This window comes from Canis lupus, chromosome 26, assembly GCF_048164855.1.
Source record: "Canis lupus baileyi chromosome 26, mCanLup2.hap1, whole genome shotgun sequence".
NCBI classification, from domain to species: Eukaryota; Metazoa; Chordata; class Mammalia; order Carnivora; family Canidae; genus Canis; species Canis lupus.
In genome coordinates this window covers 43,581,943-43,597,754 of record NC_132863.1, presented here as the reverse complement: position 1 = coordinate 43,597,754, position 15,812 = coordinate 43,581,943, and the positions used below count along the sequence as shown (strand labels likewise).

At 41.1% G+C, this 15,812-nt stretch overlaps 1 long non-coding RNA gene across 2 annotated transcripts in view; it reads right to left on the bottom strand.

The window, feature by feature from the left end:
• The window catches only part of LOC140618663 (uncharacterized), a 49,785-nt gene that overhangs the window by 9,055 nt on the left and 24,918 nt on the right, over positions 1-15,812 (bottom strand). For both annotated transcript variants that reach the window (XR_012018728.1, XR_012018729.1), the window contains exon 2: positions 3,616-3,711. This is a non-coding gene — a long non-coding RNA (uncharacterized lncRNA). The remainder of the gene's footprint in view (positions 1-3,615; positions 3,712-15,812) is intronic.

Sequence of the window (15,812 nt, the reverse complement as noted above, 5' to 3'; positions counted from 1 at the left end):
TTTTTTTTTTTTATGTGAGTGAGGTCTTTTTTTTTTTTTAAGTGATGTATATGTAATTTATTTTTTTATTTTTTTTAATTTATTTTTTATTGTTCAATTTACTAACATACAGAATAACCCCCAGTGCCCGTCACCCATTCACTCCCACCCCCCGCCCTCCTCCCCTTCTACCACCCCTAGTTCGTTTCCCAGAGTTAGCAGTCTTTACGTTCTGTCTCCCTTTCTGATATTTCCCACACATTTCTTCTCCCTTCCCTTATATTCCCTTTCACTATTATTTATATTCCCCAAATGAATGAGAACATATAATGTTTGTCCTTCTCCGACTGACTTACTTCACTCAGCATAATACCCTCCAGCAAACTGCAATTCAGATAAGACATCAGTTCTATTTATTAATAATGGGATGTCTGTTCATTAATAATCAAGCATCAGTCCCTCGTTAACAGACAAGCATTCTGAAAGCTATCTGTACACCTGTCTTTGTTTTTTGGCCTGAGCTAAATGTTGAGTATATGGGTTAGATTACTGTATTGTTTTTTTTTCTTAAGATTTTAATTATTTATTCATGAGAGACAAGAGAGAGAGAGAGAGACAGCACTCAGAGACATAGGCAGAGGGAGAAGCAGACTCCCTGTGGGGAGCCTGATGCGGGACTCGATCTCAGGACCCCAGGATCATGCCCTGAGCTGAAGGCAGACGCCCAACCACTGAGCCACCCAGGTATCCCACTGTATCTGTTTTTATTTGTGAGAATAATTTGTGGAATGAACTTGGACTAGTTAAGAGAAGCCAAGAAGTATTTCATGCAATGCATTTCTTATTTATTTATCTATTTATTTATTTATTTATTTATTTATTTATTTATTTATTTTTTAATGCATTTCTTTTTAAAAATTAAAAACAATAGTTCCAGTTCTTGGGAAAGAGGTGGCAATGTTATTATCATACCTGGTGATTTTGTTGAGTGTAAATTGGTACAATCCCTTTGGAGGGCAATTTGGAAAATGCGTTAAGTGTAAAATGACCGTGGACCCTCTTTGGACCCTCAATCCCACATCGGGAGCTTTTGCTATAGACATATTCCCCAATGAGCACAAACAGGGATGTTGAAGGTTATGCAATACAGTATTTTCTTTATGGCAAAAGTTAAAAAAAAATCCCTGAGTATTCATCAGTAAGAGCCAGCTATAAAGAGCAGGAGCATTAGGGGAGCTTTAAGGAGAATACCATATATCTAGATTCCATGAAGGAATGACCTTGAAGATGAATGAGAAAAACTAAGGGACATAATACTGTGTTTATTAACAGAATAATAATATGCTCCTTTCTATATGAAAATAAAGAGGCACTCACCCCCACACACGCACACACCCCATCTCTGGGTGTCAATAGAAGAAGGAGTGGTTCAGGGGCACTGAGATGCTCCCCACATAGGTGTGGGAGGGAGACCATCCAATATCCTTTTGTCCTACATTTTAGTATTTTTTTCCATGTACACCTATCACCTATTGAAAAGAATGTATATCTGGGTAGTTTAGTTATTATAATCCTATTTATTTTCGGCTTTGCTTCTAGTGCAAGGATTCATAGCCCAGGGCTCCTGAGTGGGTTTACAGATGAGCTTTAAGGGGAGGGCTTCCAGAACTGTCTACATATCTGTGTGTATCTAGGTGCATTTTCAGGAGATGGGACCCATCATTCTCATCAGGTTCTCAGACTGGTCCAGGATCTCCAAGAGCTTCAGAGCTGCTGCTTTAAAGAAAGGTAAATCTTCATCCATGGCAGGCAGGGTGAGTTAGTATAAGCTGAAAGCTCCACTTCTGACTGGCTGTGGGACCCCTGGCAAGTCATTTCAATCTTGCTCAGCCTGATTTTAGCCAGCATAGTCCAGAGATTAATGCCGAGTGGGAATGACCTCAGTGTTTACTGTTGACTGAGTTATCAGCTCAGGTCTGGTGTTCAGGCTGTCCTGGAGGACTAATTGCTTGGCAATTAATGGGAATATGGTGTAGAGGACCAATGCACATCAGCTTTGGCATTAGATGAGAGTCCAGATCAACGCCGGAGTTTTTCATTATAAACAATAAAGAAGAACAAGCTGACTGACTTATTGACTCAGGAAGGGACAGCATGGTCCTTTTACTTGCTTAAGACAAAAATCTCGAATCAGTTTTAACTTCTTTTTCTCTCATACACAACATAACCAAATCCTGCTAATTTCACCTTGAAAATATCTTAATATTGACTACTGACTACTTTGGACCTTACGACTGTTCCTTGAATGTGTCAGGGATTCTCCTGCCTCAAGACCTTTGCATTGGCTATTTTTTTTTTCCTGGCACACCCAGCCATTCCTGTAGCTCTTTCCATCATCAGCATTAGCCCCTTGCTAAAACATTACCCCAGTGAGATCTCCCCTGACCATCTTGTTAAAGTTGTAATATCATCACTTACTGGATTCCTCTTGTCTTGCTCCGTTTTTTCCCCCTCTGTAGTATTCATTACTGTCTAACATGCTGTATAGTTTATTATTTTTGTAGTCTCTCTTCCCCAAGTAGAATGTAAGGTCAGTGAAGGCAGAGAGTTTTGTGCGCCTAAAACAACACTTAGGACATAGCAGGTGCTCAACAAATACTTGTTCGGTAATGAATGCCAGGCACTGAGCTAAGTGTTTTGTGTTCATTAATTCATTTAATCTTCACTGCCATGAAGTATGTGGTGTTACTATTTCCATTTTATGTATGAGGAAACCCAGGTCCAGAAAAGTTAAATCATTTGTTCAAGGTTAAAAAGTGGCAGAGAGTCACCTGGATAGCTCATTCAGTTAAGTGTCTGGCTCTTTGTTTTCAAATCAGGACATGATTTCAGGGTTGTGAGATTGAGCCCCGCATCAGGCTGCATGCTCAGTGGGGAGTCTGCTTGAGGTTTTTCCTCTCCCTTTGCCTGTCCCCTGGTTTGTACTTGATTTCCCTGCTCAATCAATCAATCAATCAATCAGTCAATCAAAAAAAAATCTTAAAAAAAAGTGGCTGAGCTACAATTTGAAGTAAGCACTCTCGCTACTGATCTAGGTAGGAGAAAATGGAGTTGGCGTGCCCAAGGACGAGTAGAGAGTTAGTAAAGCTGTACACCTGGGGCCTTATGGCTATGAAATTGCTCACATTTCTATAATTAGGGTTACCACAGGCTTACATAAATCTCTGGGTGTACTTGGTACAAAATTACTGATCACAAGAAATGAAAACCTTCTAATATTAATAATATTGATAAAAATCTTATATTTTGCATTTTAGCTTTGAGCTTTTGGTCTTCAAAAGCTCGTCATTGGCTTTCAAGGAGAGAGGATCTAGGGAAGCTGCATATAGGAATCTTTTGTACTGAAACAGCTTTCATCATTGTCTTCCTCAGGCCAGATGGTTCAGCCTGAAACTTCTTACCAGATTTTAAACTGGCATTGGGACAAATATCGAACCAAATATTAAATCAGTTTCAACAAATTTGGGGCAGCAGGTTCTTTGAAGAAAAATCATTTCCATTTTGTAAGAGATGGCTGTTTTTTTTTTTTTTTTTTTCCTGCAAGGCCGTGAATATTACATCAAGGCACAGACTTACCCATAAGAAAAAATGAAGATTTTCTCTTGAGTTATGTGTGGTGAAAACATTCAGTTTTGAAAGGACTTCTTCTCTGGCAAATTCCTTACTACAGATCTATAAATAAATCAGTAGACATACAAATGAATGTAAGTCCCTTAGGCCATGGTAAGATGGATTTTCAGAAAGAATTCACTTCTGTAGTTTTTTGAAAACATCAGTATGCCTATTCAGTGCTTCAGAGGTAAATTGATTATATGGACTAATTAATAATCATGCAATGCAATAAGCTAGTATTTGTTGGGCATATACAAATATGTTGAGCCAGAGACTGTACATATTTTTTCATGTTATAGTCCAAATAGCTATATGACACAGGTACTAGTATTATCCTAATTTTACAGTTGGGGTGAGCTAGATTTTCTAGCTCCATATCCTCCATTCTACACTACTCTGGTAGGATGATTTACTTGTGCTCCTTTGTCCTCTGGATTGAGTTAGATTTGTTCAGTGGGAGCCATCAGGAGATGGAAGGTCAAGCCATAATATCATAGGAGGGCATGGACTGATCTCCCTGCCTGAAACCTCAACTCCTGGCAAGTGGCCCTACCCTCCATCTTTGGGATCACCAGATTCTGGCCCAACTACTTTCCCTCATCTTTTATGGTCCAGGCTGAGGATGGCTTTCTGCTGCTGCCAGCTCTGGGGTATTTCCCTATCCCTTGTTGGTTTCTCTTAGTGATGTTCATTACATTCTCTTTAATGGTCTCCTTTGAGTGTGCCCTTTATTTCATTTCTGGACCTTGAGTGCTACACAAGGGAGCATTAGCACAGAAGGGTTAGGAGAATTGGTCAAGGTTAACCAGCTTCATGGGAGGCCAAGTGGGGATAAAAACATAAACAGTTTAAGAGTTAAATAGAGGTTTGACTAAAACTTGAAACTAAAGCAAATCCATAAACTGGAATTATTTTGTTCAAAGAATTTTGAAACTGATTTCATGAAATAGCCTTGATTTAAGGGCCGGTGTTTAAAAATAAAGTGGTCACATATTCTTTATCTCAAAATAGCTTTGCAAACTATGAGAAAGAAGATAAAAAATGGGAAGACAGGAAGAGTAGCTAATGTCACACCACACTCTACTTTTGTAAAAGAAAAACATAAAAGCACAATGTTTTCTCATTTCTTTCTGAGACAGAAAGCTCAAGTATCAGTGTGCTGTGTTTAAAACATGAGCGATGTCAAGCTTCCTCAGAGGTGACACATAGACACATAGACACGCAGGTCTGCAGTTGTCTCAGGGAAATGGGATGGGAAGGGAGTGGAGCATTAGCTGAAGCTATAATGTTTTACTGACAAAAAGAATTGAAGCTAATATGGCAGTTGATCCTGAGAAGTGTTCATCTTTTGTCCATCCCTTGGTCCATCCATCCACTTGTCCATCCATCCATCCACCCATCTGTCCATCTACCCACCGACCCATCCATCCATCCATCCACCCACCCACCCAGCCAGCCAAGAAATATCCACTGAATGTCCCGTATGTGGCAAGCATCATGTTAGGTAAAGGAGACGTGAAAGTTAAAAAAACAGACATGGCTCCTGTCCACATGGAATTTATAGTCTATTGAGGCAAAGGAAGAGAACACTAAAAATATCACAAGTAGTTACATAATAACAATTGTGGCAGTTGTTAAGAAAAAGTTCAGGGAATGAGGTAAAGAGACAGCAGTGGACTCCTTAATACTTGCGTCTCCCAAGTGCCACATCTCTAGTTTGATATAATATTTAATGATTTGATATTAATTGTGATCTGAGAATTCCTGAAGTGGGAGCTATATTAATGATGAAGATAATTCTCTTGAAGACTATGGATATTAGTGGTGGTTAATATTTGTATCTTATGTATTAAATTGAGCTACTTATTCTTTGATAAATCTTTATTTTCAGATTGTGCCTCAAATATTAAGTAAACAGAAAAGTAAAGATTAAGTAAACAAAAATTTCTTTGCAACTGCCAGACAACTCAGGGATTTTTTTTTTTTTGCCAGTTCCTCTGCAGTTTTTTCCTGAAACATCTGCAGTTCATCCTCCCCCACCATCAACTTCCAGACTTGGAAATAGTTGGGAGGCCAGTCATTAAGTAGAACACAAAATTAAACCTGAGCCAGGCACTGGTTTAAGCACTTTGAAAACATTAACTCATTCATTCCTTTTTTTTAAAAAATAATAAATTTATTTTTTATTGGTGTTCAATTTGCCAACATACAGAATAACACCCAGTGCTCATCCCGTCAAGTGCCCCCCTCAGTGCCCGTCACCTATTCACCCCCCCCCCCCGCCTTCCTCCCCTTCCACCATCCCTAGTTCGTTCCTTATAAGGTAGGCACTATTATTATCCCTGTTTTTTAGGAGATGAAAGAGAAACAGAGAGGCTGAGGAACTTTCCCAGGGTCCCAGAGCCAGACTGCCTGCTTCCACTGAAATCTTTTTAGTTTGTTTCATGGTATTTTCACACTGACTTGTTTGGGTTTCTATACCCAGACATGGATAGGAGCCTACTTACTGTCAACCACCGTACCTTGGAGACTGCGAGCCCTTTGAAGGCGGGTGGGTGTCAGGTCTTACTCATCCTTGTATCTGCTGCGGCTCTCAGCCCATAGTGGGTCCAAAGAAGTGATTTTTCAGACTCACAGGTGGTGACTCTACTCTTAGCCTTAGAGGAATTCTCACAGGTCATATTGCCTTGTCCCCCTGCTTACATATGAGTTTAAAGTAAAACCTTTCTAGAAAAGGGCCTACCACCAAAAGCCTCCGGTATCAGCACCCCCTCCTCAAGTGCATTTGCTATGATTCAGGTGAGTCTAAACGGGAAGCTATTTTATTTTTTTCTGGAACACATGAAGCTCTTGTGATTAGGAGACACAATTGGAACTCTGCAGAGAGGAACATTGTGAAGTTACATCCCAAGGGAGTAGTAATCCAGCCTGAGTAAGAGGAGGTCCCCAAAGGGCTGAGCAGGTACAAATGCTCTGACCCATGGAAAGTCCTGGACTCAAAAAACAAATCGCTGTCCTTTCAAAATCTTAAATGCTCAGTCCACTCTACACAATGCGGTGCAATTACCTGGAGGCTATAGATTGTTGAAATTAACTGATTAATCCATGTAACCATTTAGGAACCACATTCTCATTGAGGAAATAAAAGGAACATTGGCTGCATAATTTAATAAAAGCTGCCCTCTGTTCAGCTGTAGAAACAGCTGTGTTATCCAGCAGTGCTTTGGTTTAACTCGTGCACTTTGCTTAATGACTGTTGAACAGATTCAGCTCTGGTGCTGACCTCTGAATTATGAACAAGTCCTAGAAATTGAGGGGCGGCGTGGGATGGGGGGGGGGAGAGGAAGTAGAATGAGCTATGGATGTTACAGGGGCAAACTAGGGAAGGATTGTTAAAAAAAAAAAAAAAAAGATATCAGCCAGAGAGACATTTGCCAGGCTGGCATTTGCAAAGAAATTATTTTGTTTATTTAATCAAGTGTTTGTTAATTTAAAAACACCAAGGAGAAGAGAAGGAAATTATCATTCAGCATCTGTCAGAACGAGGGCTAGGCATTTAGACACATACTTTCTCACACTGAGATTTTATCTAGTTGGGTGGAAGGGAAGGGTTTCTTGAGTGAGGAAGGTCAGAGTTGGGTTTTGTGAGGGGGGCATAGTTTGGAGGTGAGTGCTGGGAGAGAGGGCCCATTGTGCTGGTAGTGGCTTTCACGGGAAGAGAAGGTGCAGGGAGATAGTTGACAGAAGCCTGGAGACCAGTGCCTTTGCTACTTCTCTGGCCTCTGTGTCATGGATGATGGAGAAACATCCAGAGCGATGGTGGAGAAAGGGGAGACCACCGTGCCTTCACTGTGTGCCCTTAGGAGCCGATGTTGTCCAAGTTACTTGGTTAGAATAGACACATCAGAAAATCCAGAGGCCAAAATGAATCATCAGCACCCCCTCTATTCCCCCCACCCTTCCTGCCCTGGCTGTTTTTTTCCATCAGTACTTTTTGTTGTTCTCCTGAAAGTACTAGGTGCTTTTAAAAGACATTTGAGAAATAAAGTAAAGCATAAAAAATACCCAAAAGAGTCTACCACTGAAAGATGAACATGCTAACATTTTGGTATATTTTCTTCTAAACATAGATTGGTTGTTTTTACACAGGCAGAACCATCTTATGGCCTATTTGGTGGCCTCATTTTTCGCTTCTATTAGGTCCCAAACATTTCCAACTTCTCATATGTTAGAACCATTATTTTTAGAGGGAGGTAATACTCATGCAGTGTATGTATGAGAATTGAACTTGCTATTCCTTTCCCTACTCTGGGTAGATCAGTTGTCCCCTATTTCCAACCCCCCCCCCCCAAATATAACAGCTCTGGCCAATATAATCTTTGTGTATTTTGTCTTAAACTTTTGGGATTTTGATTCCACTCATCAAGTGACAGAGTTAACAGCTGGAGAAAATGAGCAAATAGGAAGTCAGTTAAATAGACGAGCTAACTGAGATTGAGATAGGTAGATACTGAAGAACATCCAGTGTATGTATTTGATATTTTTAATTTGCTCTTCCAGATCCCCTTTGCATCCATATCCCCCTTGCTTTCTATTTCTGAATGCACATCTGCATCAAAGGGCTCCCTTCTCTCTGGTCTCAGGTTGGGTTTGACTGATGGGAATCCGCAGCAGAAAACTGAAGGGAGGGATGAGAGCGAGGAATGAGGTCAGAGTGGCTGTTCCCCTGGCTCATTGCCTGCAGGTTTGACTTGGGATGGCTGCATTTTCTGGCTAAAGAATATGACTCCAAGTGGCATCAGGCAGCCCTCTCCACATGGAGGCCACCTTCCACATTGTGAGAACTGTCTTTTCCTCACGTTCTTTCAGGCCTAAAGGTGTGTCTGTGTATTCCCTTTAGAGCCGGAGCATTTCCTATCCCTTGTAATTTCCCTAACCTTTGAACATGAGTCTTTTTTAATACTTCTTAAAATCACCCAACTTGAGGATGCCTGTATCCTGAGGGATATGATATCTTAGCTTTAGTTTTGATGGAAATTCTCCCCCCAAAGCCTTGTCATTTTATAAATGGGATGACTTTCTTTTGTGACATTTCAATGTTTTAATTTTTTTTTTTCTGTGCAGCTGCACTCATTGAAAGCTAGTACTGGCTGAGCAAGCAATAGGTTTCAGAGGAAGCATCTCTTACAGTCACTTAATTAGAAAAGAATCTCATTTTTTTTTCATAGTGAGTCAGCTCCAGTGGAAATACTTTTTCCTGTCTTTGTATTTGTATGAAAGAATTAGCAGAACTCCACGGGGAAGAGAATGTTGCCTCTTTCCATGACTAGGGGAGGTTGTACTTGGATGCCTTCTATGCCAACAAGGCAAGAGATCCTGAGCCTGAGATTGTCCTCTGTTAACGGTGGTTGTCCCATAAGTCTTTCTAAAGTGCGAGTAGCTCTGCTGTAGGAAGCTGTTTAGAATGTCTCCTTTGGAGAAGGTGTTCGGTTTTCTCTTGTTTATTTTGTTTTGTTTTTCTCTAATCTTTGTCCTAAAGAATCTGGCTTTTGCCTCCTTTTTCTTACTGCCACCATTGCTCTTGTTGGAGACAAAGACAGGCACTATGGTGGCTGTAAAGATTAACAAGGTGGTACGTGCTCTTGTATCTTAAATATGTATTTGTTGACCCAGAGGATAAGACAAGGGCCTCATTTAACCGTATGGTCCCACATCAACCAACCCCTTTGTCTTCCTCCACCCAAGGTAACCATCTCCTTGAGTCTTGTTTTACTTGTAATTCCTTCCTTTTCTTCTTCTTATGCAATTTTGTTGTATTTATATGTATTCTCAAGAGTATATTTTTAATTTTAGTAGTTATTAACTTTGTAAAAAGGGTATCATGCCTTATGCAATCTTTTTGGACTTTTTAAAATCTACTTATGCCGTACTTTGTGCATATTACTTCATGTTGCTGCAATGGATAGATTTTTACTTTCATCTACTATCTCCTGATATGAATACATCGTAGTTTACTCATCCATTGTCCAGTTGGTGGCCAATTATTTGGGTTGCTTTCAGGTTTTGGTTTTGAGAACAGAGCTAGCTTTTGTATATTAATCTTTTATTCAGTCACATTGTTAATTATTCATATCACATTTCAAAATCTCTGAAAACTTCAAGCAGTCTTGAACAGGTGATTTAAGATTGCTCTCAGCCAGACAACAGATATGATATGGTTGTCATTATCTGAACATGTGTGAACTTGGTCTTAACTGCTAATATAGTTCTCAATTGATTGATGAGCATTGTTGTTACCATAGGTCTAGTTGCCAGTTAAAGATGTCTTCAAAACAATCACACCATGATTTGGCTTCAAAATGAAAAGTTACTAGACCAGTGGAAAGGCTTGAACACAGAGCATCAGGTATGCATTCCTTAGTTGGAGGGTGAACGTCTGCCATTGGAGTGGTGACCATAACACCTTATCTTCTTGCTAAACAACAAATAAGTTCTTTATAGAACTTGAGAAAGGAACATGGACTTAATTGATGATGCTATGCTAAGATTTGTGACCGGGCAGCCCGGGGGGCTCAGAGGTTTAGCGCTGCCTTCAGCCCAGGGTGTGATCCTGGAGACTTGGGATCAAGTCCCGCGTCGGGCTCCCTGCATGGAGCCTGCTTCTCCCTCTGCCTGTGTCTCTGCCTCTTTCTCTCTCATGAATGAATAAATAAAATCTTAAAAAAAAGATCTGTGACCAAGATATGCATGAAAGGTTTTAATTTGGAACCTTCACACTTGCTGTTCTTCCTGTCCAGATTGCTCTTTTCCTGGATCACTGCATGGCTCCTTTCCTCATTTCCTTCAAGACTGAACTTGTAGGTCACCTTCTCAGTGAAGTGACCTGCCCTCACTATCTCAGATTGCAATACACACATTCCTTACTCAGACCCTTCTCTTTTTTGTCTCTTTTACTATTGGATGTAGAATATATTTTATTATTTTTTTCTGTTGTTTATTATCTGTCCCCCAATAGAGTTTTTGTCTGTGGCGCACTGCTTTGTCTTGGGCACTGAGATCAGTGCCTGATATGGAGAAGCCAATACCCTCCAGCATAGGAACCCTTGAATTTCTTCTGTGCCAACTGAGGCAGTGGCCTTGGGAGGCTCATGGTCTGAGTATCAAAGATGACTTGCTGCAGTGTAACCAGCAATGTTGCTTCTGCCTAACAAGGGCTGGTAGCTTTCCAGTGGGTTCTGGAGGGCTCTTCATTGCCCTCCATCCTGGGGCATTTATATTGATTAGAACTAAGACGCCGAGCCCAGTAGAGCCCAGCGTGTCAGTCCTTCTGGACTCTTGTGTGAGTGGGTATGTCTGCAGAGATAGTGAGAACATGTGGGAAGGGATGGCTTGGCCTTGTTTTTCACTATCAGGAGGGAGAAGTGGAGTTATACTGAAATGTGGCAGATTTGGTTTTCAAGCCTAAGACTGTATTGACTCTTACCACGGATGACAGCTGTGGGCTTGAGGATTAGCACTGTAGTGGCTTTACCTCTCTGGGACTCAGGTTGGTGTGTCTTCATTCTCCGGGTGAATGAGAGCAATTGCCAAGACTCTTTCCCTGGCTGATTTATTGGGTCACTCTGCTTCTCTTGTCCACCTTCCCAGGGCTTCCCAGGATGAGAGGGTCTTTTTATTAATATAATAAGCTTCTTGCACACAGAAGCAGCTGGCAGAGTAGTGGATTCTTTCCTACTTAAATTAAAAAATATTTTATTTATTTGAGAAAGAGAGAGAGAGAGAAAGAATGTGCACAAGCAGGGGAATAGCAGGTAGTGAAGAGGCAGAAGCAGGCTTCCTAAGAGCCTGACAAGGGGCTTGATCCTAGGACCCTGGGATCAGGACCTGAGCCGAAGGCAGACACATAAATGACTGAGCCACCTAGGGACCCCTCTCCTACTTAAATACTTGAAGCAAACCAAATGACAGCAGTTCTGAAACAGCACCGGCAGGCTCTGCAGAGGATGTCACTAATGGAACAGAGACCCTGCAGAGAGCGCAACCATGCAGAGACATTTTCTGGCTTCTCTTTTGGAGGGGAGGGATTGGGACATAGACCCTGTAGTTCTCCTCCCACACACATACCTTCCTAACTCTCCAGACAAATGCTGGAGTAAGTGTGACTCCCTACCACAGGGGGTCTACCGAGACCTCTGAGTTCCTGGGAGGGAAGTGCCATCAAAAGCTCCATGATCCATACACCCAACGCTCTACAGTCAATAATCAAATACATCAGAGGGAAAGTGGCCTTGAAGATCAATTGCTGGTGACTTAGAGAGCTGTGGGTTTTGTGAAGAAATTTTAGGGCATATTTGGTTCATTGAATGAGGAAGATGGAACAGGTTCACTTGTTTAGGGGTGGTGGTGGTTAGGGACATTGATTTTTTTCTTGTGGGGAACATTTTTTATTCTTTTTGGGAGGTGGTGTTTGTGAGCTCAGAGCAAGCGAACAGGCTGCAAGGTAATCTTTCAAAAATTGGAGTTAAAACTAGGAGGAAAGATTATTCCACTTGAGCCTCATAAGAATTCTGTAACATAGATACAGTAGGTGTATGGTCTTGAACCTTTTTATAGATGAGAAAATTAAGACCCAGAGGGGGCACTGATGGCTGTGGAGCACGTGCCCCAGAGCTGGCAGGTGTGGGATTTCCTTTTTTTTTTTTTAAGATTTTATTTATTTATTCATGAGAGAGAGAGAGAGAGAGAGAGAGAGAGAGAGAGAGAGAGAGAAGCAGGCTCCATGCAGGGAGCCTGACATGGGACTCGATCCTGGGACTCCAGGACCATGCCCTGGGCCAAAGGCAGGGGCTAAACTGCTGAGCCACCCAGGGATCCCCAGGTGTGGGATTTCCATTCAGGTCTTTATTCTTGAGTTATAAGGGGGTGGATGGAGAGCTATTGGAGTCTGGGCTTAGCTTTCTTCTATAGTGGGGATGAAGACACAGAAATACATCAAAACCAAGACACATCCCACAGTGGTGGGAACTGGTGAATGACACAGGCTAACAGCTTCCATAGTTCTTTTGCGTGTATACCTCCCCAAAAGTATTTTGAAAAATTGTGAATTCCCTTTATACATTTTGAGGTTGACATTCATATTTTTCTTTGTAAGTTTTAGTATTTGCAGAGAATATTACTTTTGGCATATTATGAATATTGATGTTTTACAATAGAAAGTTTACATATCTTAAAAAGTTATATCCAGTAGAATCTAAATCCCGTAACAAGTGGAATACCCACCATTATTCATTTAAGCATGGATGAAAAAGAATTCTTCAGTGAGTTTTACGTTGTCTCCTTTTTCTCAAGTTTATAATTTCTTTTTTTTAATTTCCACAGAGAATTTTATTCTAATGACATATATTTTTGTGCTTTAAAAACTTTCATTGACCATTTAATCATAGTTCTCTGTAAGCAAACGTAGAAACATCAAAGCCAAAATATGGCTTCCTGGCCAGAGTGGGCACCATAAGGCTTTTAGGGCTTAAAAAAAATTCTTCTAGGTTGAATTTGCAATTTAGTTATTATTAATATAATTGGTCCACATAAAATAAATTCTTATAAAATATGAGAAGTAATTATTGAACATAAGAAGTAACATTTTATTGGACTGTATCTCTTAATAAGATAGGGCTGTTCAGAAGGAGGAAATCACTTATTACCATAATGATGCAGGGTTCAGCATTAATTCTGTTCTTATAATGATGCAGGGTTTAGCATTAATTCTGGTCTTATTTTTCATTTTTTATAAATGTAAGTTCTGAGAAACCTTGTTCACACATGAATAAATTAATGGAAATAAAAGAATTTTGTTACAGCAGTGTCACTCCGTTATTTAAACTCTTGAGTTATGTGCCCAAAATCACATGGTGATTTGTCAGAAAAAATATTTTTAATGATCTGTGAGCTGACAACTCAATTAGGTCCTGCTGTAATATTATCATAAGCAAAGAATTGGAAGGCACTGGGCTTGTGGAGGGCTCTGTCCCCAGCGTTAGGATCCTTTGTTTTCTGAAAACTTCCTTTTCTGCTGGTCCTTTGTGTGGTGTCCCAGTAGTGTTTGGACTTGGGGACAGTGCACGGAGGTGAGATTGCGGGTGAGAAGAGATGGGCTTCTGTAGAGTAGGAAGGGGTAATTAGGGAACTGGTAGTGAGGAGAGCGAGCAGGGAGCTCCAAGCACCTCTAGGCACCAGGAATGTGCTCAGATTGGATTTAGAAAGAGCACAGATGAACTTGGAGAATCTGGAAATTGATTTCTTTTGAAACCATCTGTGAGGCTGGTCCCAGAGTTTCTGAGTACTCACACGCTAGTGTGGTTGTTGTCGGAGATAACATGAGTTCAGGGCTGGATAGATCACGGTCAGTGAGGGGCTTGGTCCAGGTTGGCCCGGGTAGCTGGGTTTTGCAGAGACCCATGAAAGAGGGGTGTAATTTAGACAACCAGAGGGGAGAAGATGTAATGAATTGCTTAAAAACATGGGTTTTGGAGTTAGCGCTCATTTCAAGTCCTGGCCCTATCTGGTGGGTGCAGAGTCTTGGGAGTTCTTCACCTTTACCAGCCTGTTTCTCATGTGCAAAGTGGGGATAATCACAGTACTTACAGCCCTGGCTCCTAGGGAGTGTGATTAGATGCAAAAACCAGGAGGCCACCCAGTGAGGGTGGGAGAAGTTCTTCATAATCCATCTTTCTATCCCCACTCTTGCTCCAGAGCAAATTGCAGTCTTTGGCAGAAAATGAAACTTCCTTCAAATCTGTTCTATCTGCAATGGTGTGGAGAAACTGTTGCTTTACAGGTGTTTTGTTTTCTTTCCATTTGGTGAGTGGGTGGGTATATTTGTCATACTGGGAGGATAGATATTTAACAACTTGTGACGTTAGCTTATAACTGAAATATTAAGACTTCTGAGATGTGTATCTTAGTTTGGACTCTTGCCTCAGATTTTGCCAGCATTAGGGTCAGAACGATTTTTGATGCAAAAAGTATTTTCTTAAAGAAGAAGAGGAGGTGGACAGGTCTATTAAAATACAAGTCATTTCCAAATGGCAGCTCTTTCTCTCGATGGTGGCCAGACATTCACCACTGTATCAGGAAGAGTGGGCCAGAGCCCTGTGGGTCTCAGTAGTGGCAGCTTTACAGAGCACTGATGACTGCTCTCATCCAAGAGGTTCTGAGTCATTGGTTTGGGCTGAGGCCAGGGCATCTTGATATTTAAGAGCTGTCCAGGTTATTACAAGATGTAGTCAGGGCTGGCAGCCAGTGGGCAGAGGAACGTTTGGTTTCAGACAAGCTAAGTAAAGGTTTACTTCTTTTGGGTGGGTTGTGTTATGCCTGGTGAGAAAAGTAGTCCTAATCGATTCTCTGAGAAGTTGGACTTTCTGACCACCGCAATTGCCTCTTGACAAATGGTGACCAGCTGTGTTGCCGAGTGTTAATAAATCTCTCTGTACTTTAGTTTGACCACCTAGATGATGGGTACAGTAATGGTTTTCTTACCTTTTAGAATTTTCCTGGGGATTAATAAACTTGTGAAATGTTTAGAACAGTTGCTGGCACTGAGCAAGAGCTACAGAGGTACTTTATAAGTAAAAACTAATTTGTTCCAAATGCACTCCACATGAGTCATTTCTTTTGTGGATGACCTGTCAGTGATAGATCCCTGCGGCCTTGATTCATGAGCCCGGTCTCCTTTAGCAAAACTTCTTTAGCAAAAGTACACAGAGTAGCTTGATTTGTTTCTGGACATTTACCCATGAGAAACAAACATTTGGCACAGCTCGATCTGTACCATCTCAGTGATGATGAATGTTAAGAGGAGCATTAGGAAGCAGAACAACATATAATTAGCCAAATAGGCAATGTTGTAGGGTTTAGCATTGGCTTTGATAGAGCTTTTATTTTCCTGTCTATTGGTCAACCTATTTTAACCTACTACTTTGTGAGTCTGTTGTTTTGGGTGGTGATGATGGGGTTGAAATATCTGGAACAACACAGAGAATGTCTGTGTCTGCGTGAGGGCTGCTGTGTCTCCTGAAGTCAGGGCCGGCTTCACGGACAGTTGTCCCTCTGAGGTTGTGTTCTCAGAGGGGCCCTGCACTTGGTTAAATGCCCTGCTGTCACCA